Genomic DNA, 6,688 nt, shown 5'->3' on the forward strand with positions numbered 1-6,688 from the left:
TTTGTGAAGGAACCCAAGTGGAGGAGTTTGAAGACCAAGACTTTTGTTTTTCATAATTTTTGCTTGAATTGTTCTTTTCGGCCTTTTGTGTTCTTTGGCCTTGTTTTCATTCTTTTGGTTTGTAATTGGTCATTCTTAAACCTCTTCATTTTGGTTTAGCTTCGTGTAGTTTGAAGGTGATTTGAAAACCTTCACCTAGGACCTCGACTAGACTATGTTTTAAGTGCTTTTCTTTTGCATGCTTTATAGCTTTTGGTAGTATAATTGTTTAGGCTTTTATCTTTGTCTTCAAATCCGTTTAGAAGGCTTGCTATTTGCCTACTAGGGGTAACGTGCACACACACACTTTATTGTTGTGCCAAATTGTTTTGTAAGAAAAGTAGAAAAGGCTTAGTGATTTTTACTTGATAGGGCTTGGTTTTTAAGTGATTCTTTGTAGTCCACCTCCCCTTGAAAGTTCACTTTGTACACTTAGGCCTTTTCCTACCTATCTTGCACCTTGAAAACCTTTTTGTGAAAAATCTTTTATCACTCACTCTTTGTGAAAACCTTTTCAAACCTTTTTGAAAACAATTTGTGAAAACCTTTTCTTGATCAAAGATGAGTGCTCATTCTAGTGTACATGGTCATAAGTCTTGTAGAACTAGGTCTAGTGTTAGGGATGAGCTTAGGGAATTGAAAGAGTACCTAAGAAAAAAAGAAAAGGAAAATATAAAAAGAGAGGAAGAGTTGAGAAGAAAAGAAAAAGAGTTTGAAAAGAATAATAAGGAAATAAGAAATTTACTTGCAAAGTTGGTAGAAACTCGTGGATCCCACCCTAGGATTGTTCCATCTAGATCTCAAAAGGAGAAAGAAGCTAGAATTCCTAGGAGTATGCATGAGGAAGAAAATACAAAAAGAGAGGAAGAACTTAAAAGAAAAGAAAAAATAAAGAAAAGTATAGAGAAAGTTCAAGAGTGGTTAGAAAATGAGACACAACCAACACTCTTGGAGAAGAGTAAGGAGGATAATGTTTCCTCCAAAGGGCTTATGCTTAAAGAGAGTCACTTTCCCATTGAAAATGATTTAAAAGAAACTCTCTTTATTCATCAAGACCTTAATTCTTTCTCTCACGTTGCCACTAGTCATGAAGTGGAGATTCAAAAACAAATCCTTTTTAAAGAAAAAGAATCTCAACTTCAAGATTTAGTGAAGAAGAAGTGGACTTCACTTAGTTCCACTTCTTGTGCTACTTCCTTGGTGGTGCCCAAGGTAGATAGCCTTCCTTTGTGTAGGACTTTTCCTACCTTAGTTGTGTTAATAATGCACCCAATTTATGGAATATATTATTTGTTGGATATACCATATGAACCTTCAAGGTTCCTTGTGACAAATTCTTTTCATAACAATCTAACAAATAATATAATCCAAAATTGCTTAGGAAATTTTCTAGTTGTATTTCCTTTGTTTTCTAGGAAATGCCTAGGTTACCACATAGGGTACTTTAGGCAAGATGTTCTAGTTTTTAGGACTAATGCATTAGTGTGCTATAGTTTTAGTCTTTTTAACTTTTTAGGTTTTAGTTATACACCTAGACTTCACTATGAGGAGGATCCTATCTTTCGCATTAGAGAGTCTAGTCCTTTTAGTTTAGACAATCTTTTTAGCATTTTTAGTGGAACTCCTCTTTGGATACACTTTCCATTTCTATCATATACTGTCACCTTTAATGCTTATTTTTATGTTTTTATTGGTCATGAGGCCCACCATGAAGAACCTCTTGATTTGAGGTCAAATCCTTTTCAAGAGGGAGGGAATGATGGAATAACACTAAGGCCGAGAAGACCAAGAGGTGATATACTAAAGGAGGCAAGAGGAATGGGATAGTGAGGCCATTTTTGGACCTTAGCTCCTATGTTTTTTTTAGCATTTATTTTATTTCCTATTTTACCCTTGTATTTTGGGGTATTTTAGTCATAGGATCTATTTTACTTGTATTTCCTATTTTACCCTTGTATTATGGGGTGCTTTAGATGATTAGGTTTTTAATTTGGGCTAGGGTATTACACTAGAAGGGTGACACATTTTTGGTGAGTTTTTGATAGCAAAACTAGGAGAAGTGAAGGTAGTTCTTCTCCACGGATTTGCTTAGGCCGGATCTTCTTCAAAGGAGACTTGATTCCACAACTAAGAACACTTGAAGACTATGAACTCACGGATACACTCTTCCAAAGTTTAGGAGGGAAGCATCCAAGCTCAAGCATCAATGGATTCTCACTTCAAAAAGTAGGAAAGTAGACAACTAGCCTAGGGTTTTTGAAGGTGAGAGGTTGGAGACTTTTGAGAATAATGAAATTTGAGAGCTTATTCAGCCAAATTTCGTTCAAGAGTCACCATGAGAGAAAGCTTCACCTTAGGAACCCTTCTAGGATTTCCTCCTCTTTGAAGTGAGCTTTCCCTTGCACCTTAAGCTTGGATGCTTCCATCCAAGGCTTAAGCCTTCTTCCTATCCGAGAATCTCCTCCATCTAGTGTTCATCACGTTGGTTTCTATTTCCTTGAAGAAGATCCATGCATAAGGAGAGCTAAGGAGAAGAACATTCATCACTCCTCCTTACCATTTCCATCATTTTTGGTATCAAGAGCAAGGTCTTCAAGGAGATAAGTTCTTCATCTTGTTTTGGTCCGATTGTTTTTGTGTTCTTTGTGTTCTAAGTGTCTTGTTTGAGTTTCTTTTCGGATCTACATGCTTTTTATCATATTTTGTTCCATAGATCCATTGGTTGATTGTTCTTGAATTTCTTCCTCAATCAACTTGTTTAGGACCTATTAGCTTGTGCTTGTTTTTGATTTTAATTTTGAGTCTCTCCATTCCTAATATGTGTCCGTGATTGGACTGCATACATTGCATTTAGATTTTGGTTTTTAATCCATGTTTTGTCTTAGTATGTTTGTGTAGTCTTTATATGTCTTAAAATTCCTTGAATAGCATGTTGACCTAAATTTTCTTTGTGTCTAGTTCATCAATTTGTTGCTCTCGGATTGCTTATTGTTCTTGCCTCCTATATGTGCTTTTTCTTTTACCTTATTGTGTTCATAACTTGCTATTAGTTCTAGTAAGTTTCTTTAGAGTTAGGTTTCCATTGTGTCTTAAGTTTTCAAATCACATTTCCATTGAAAAATCTTATAAAAAAAATTTTGTGACTCAAAATTTCAAGTGCTTAATCTTACTTCTAGTGCACTATCTTTTGGATTCAAATTTTAAAAAGTAAATAGGCTGAAAACAGAGACAAAAACAGAGCCTAAATCAAAAGAAAAGTACAAAGATTCAAAGAAAGAAAAGTTCCCTTGGCCACCTTAGCTTTCCAAGGACAAGCTATGTATTGGTGGACATCCTTAGAGAGAGAGAGAGGACTTCACAATGACCCTCCAATCACTTATTGGAATGAGTTGAGGAGTGCTATGAGAAGAAGGCACATACCTTCTTATTATAGTAGGGAGCTTATGGATAAGCTCCAAAGACTCCAACAAAAGAATATGAGTGTTGAGGAGTATAGACAAAAGATGGAGTTGTATCTCATGAGGGCTGTCATAAGGGAAGAGGAAAGATTGTCCATTGCTAGGTTTTTAAGTGGTCTAAATTTTGATATAAGAGATAGAGTTGAGTTACTCCCTTATAGGGACCTTGATGATTTGGTCCAACTTTGTATAAGGGTGGAACAACAAAATTTGAGAAAAGGAAAAACTCAAACTAACTCTTATATCAAGAATGACTACAAAAGAGAGGGTCAATATGACTCTTCTAAAAACTCTAGTAAGGGTCAAGAAAAAGAAATAAAAAAAGAAAATAATAAAAATGTTGTCACTTCTAGTAGTAAAACTAGTGACATCAAATGCTTTAAATGTCTTGGGAGAGGCCAGATAGCTTCTCAATGTCCAACTAAAAAGGTCATGATTTTGAGAGGACAAGACATTTATAGTAGTCTTGATGAATCTAGTTCTACCACTTCAAGTGGTAGTGAGACTAGTGAGGAAGATCCTAAAATTGAAAAGTTATATCCTGTGGATGGTGATCTTCTTATGATCAAAAGGCTTCTTGGAAGCCAACCTTGTCCCACTTCACTATCTCAAAGAGAGAACATCTTTCATACAAGATGTTTGGTTTCTAAAAGAACTTGTTCTCTCATTGTTCATAGTGGATCATGTTCTAATTGTTGTAGTACAAGGATGGTTAACAAGTTAGCCCTTACCACCATTCCTCACCCTTACCCTTATAAACTTCATTGGCTCAATGAAGGTGAGGAATTGGAGGTGAATCAACAAGTGAAGGTCAAGTTTTCTATAGGGGATTATAAAGACAAAGTTTTATGTGATGTGATCCCTATGGAAGCTTGTCATATTTTGCTTGGTAGGCCATGGCAATTTGATAAACAAACTATACATGATGGCCTCACTAACAAAATATCCTTCACTCATAAAAATAAGGAAATTGTTTTTAATCCTTTAACACCATCCCAAGTGTTTGAGGATCAAAAGCAAATGAAAAAGAAAAGAAACAAAGAAAAGAAAGAAGGAAAGAGTGTGGATAAAGGGGACTCCACTAAGACCTTTATGACAAAAGAGAGTTATTTTATGACCAAACAAGACTTGAAAAGAACTCTCTTTATTCACAAAAGTCTTGACTCTTATCCTAATGCTGCCACTTATCTTAAAGTTGAGAATGAGGAACAAAATGAATTTCAAGTAAAGAATTCTTCTCAACTTCGAGATATAGTGAAGAAGGAGTGGACTATACCTAGTGTTACTCCTTATACTACTTCCTTGAAGGTGCACAAGGAAGGAAGTATTTCTTTAGATTTCATAAAGCACCCAATTTTCGGTTTACATTGTTTAATAGATATAACTTGTAATAATCTATATTCTATGTTTGATCTTATGGGAAGTTCTTATTTTTTTGAATTTAATATGCTTCCTTCCCTACAAGACAAAAATAGATTATATGACTATGAGTATCTAATAAACAATCAAATCCAAAATTGTTTAGGACGTTTTTTAGTAGTATTTTCTTTATATTTTAGGAAAAGCCTAGGATACCATTTAGGGTACTTTAGGCAAGATATTGTAGTGTTTAAAAATCAGTTTTTTCATTGTCTTAGTCATAGTGTTCTTACATTTTTAGGTTTTACTTCTAGGTTATGCTTAGAAGAGGAGCCTATTTTTAGAGAGTCTAATATTTTATCTTTCTTTGTTAGGTTAGATACTAGGATTCCTCTTAGGATCCATGATCTTTTCTCTTCCCATGTTACTTCTTATTCCTTGCATGTTTTATATGTAGGTGTTAATTTTTCTTCCATTCATCCTCGAGATTTGAGGACAAATCCTTTTCAAGAGGGAGGGGATGATGGAATCATGCTTTGGAGTGCAAGAGGTGACATACTCAAAGATCCAAGAGGAGTTGGCTAGACATGAAGGTTTGGGCCTTTCAGGGCCCATCGGGCCCATTGGGCCTAGGAAGGCCCAAGTTGAACTTTTCATGGGCCATATTTTGTCATAGCTATTTTCATATGTTTTGTATACATCATGTTAGTATAGGTATCATATATTTTGGTCTTGTATTTTGGACCACATAGAGTAGCATTTTAGGTTTTAGGCTTGTTGGGCCTAGTTTTGGGCTTCATGGGCCTTTGGGCTTTTGGTACCCAATATTGGGCTCATTTTCATTCTTGTAATTTTTCCTTTCCATTGTATTTGTTTGACCATTGTATTTAGGTCATTAGATTAGGAAAATACAAGGAATACTAAAGTAGGCTAATTAGGTTAAATTAGGTTTAATTTGGAAGCCATTTAAGTTACATTTGAGTCACATGTTTTGCACCTTTGGTGGCTGAACATGTATGGGAGCCAAAATTTGAATTCAAATTTCAAATTTGAATTCAAATTTTGGGCGCCACATGTCACCTTTTGATTTAGGCGCCCAAAGTGTGCAAAACCGTGCTTACTTAAGTGTTTCCTTCACCATTTTGTATTCACTTTTGAACATTATAGAAATTTGTGAGCCATTGGCCGAGTTTCCTCTCTCAAAAGTCTCCAACCTCTCACCTTCAAAAACCCTAGGCTAGTTGTCTACTTTCCTACTTTTTGAAGTGAGAATCCATTGATGCTTGAGCTTGGATGCTTCCCTCCTAAACTTTGGAAGAGTGTATCCGTGAGTTCATAGTCTTCAAGTGTTCTTAGTTGTGGAATCAAGTCTCCTTTGAAGAAGATCCGGCCTAAGCAAATCCGTGGAGAAGAACTACCTTCACTTCTCCTAGTTTTGCTATCAGTTTTGGATCTATTTTTGGTGATAGAAAGGCTTAGGCCCAAGTGGAGGGCAAAGGTTGCATGATCATATCATACACCTTGATGTAGCCAATCTTGACCCATAGATTCCAAACTTGGTCACCAAGTAGCATCTAGGGTTCATTTGGCATGTCATTTGGAGTGCATTTTCCTTGTGAATTTTGGCCATGCACACTCCAAATGCAACCCTAGATGCCTCCCCTCCTATAAATACCCAACACCCCACCACTTGTAAATACTTTGGAATATATAGATTTTGAGTGAGCATTTTATGCCTCAACATCTCTTCCTTAGTCACTAGGTTGGATTCGTCTAACCCCCTCCTATCTCCACCATTGGAGAGTAGGAAACCTAGAGTGGCCTCCACCTTC

Source organism: Cajanus cajan, chromosome 2 (assembly GCF_000230855.2).
Source record: "Cajanus cajan strain Asha chromosome 2, NIPB_CcT2T_4, whole genome shotgun sequence".
In the NCBI taxonomy this organism is placed as follows: domain Eukaryota; kingdom Viridiplantae; phylum Streptophyta; class Magnoliopsida; order Fabales; family Fabaceae; genus Cajanus; species Cajanus cajan.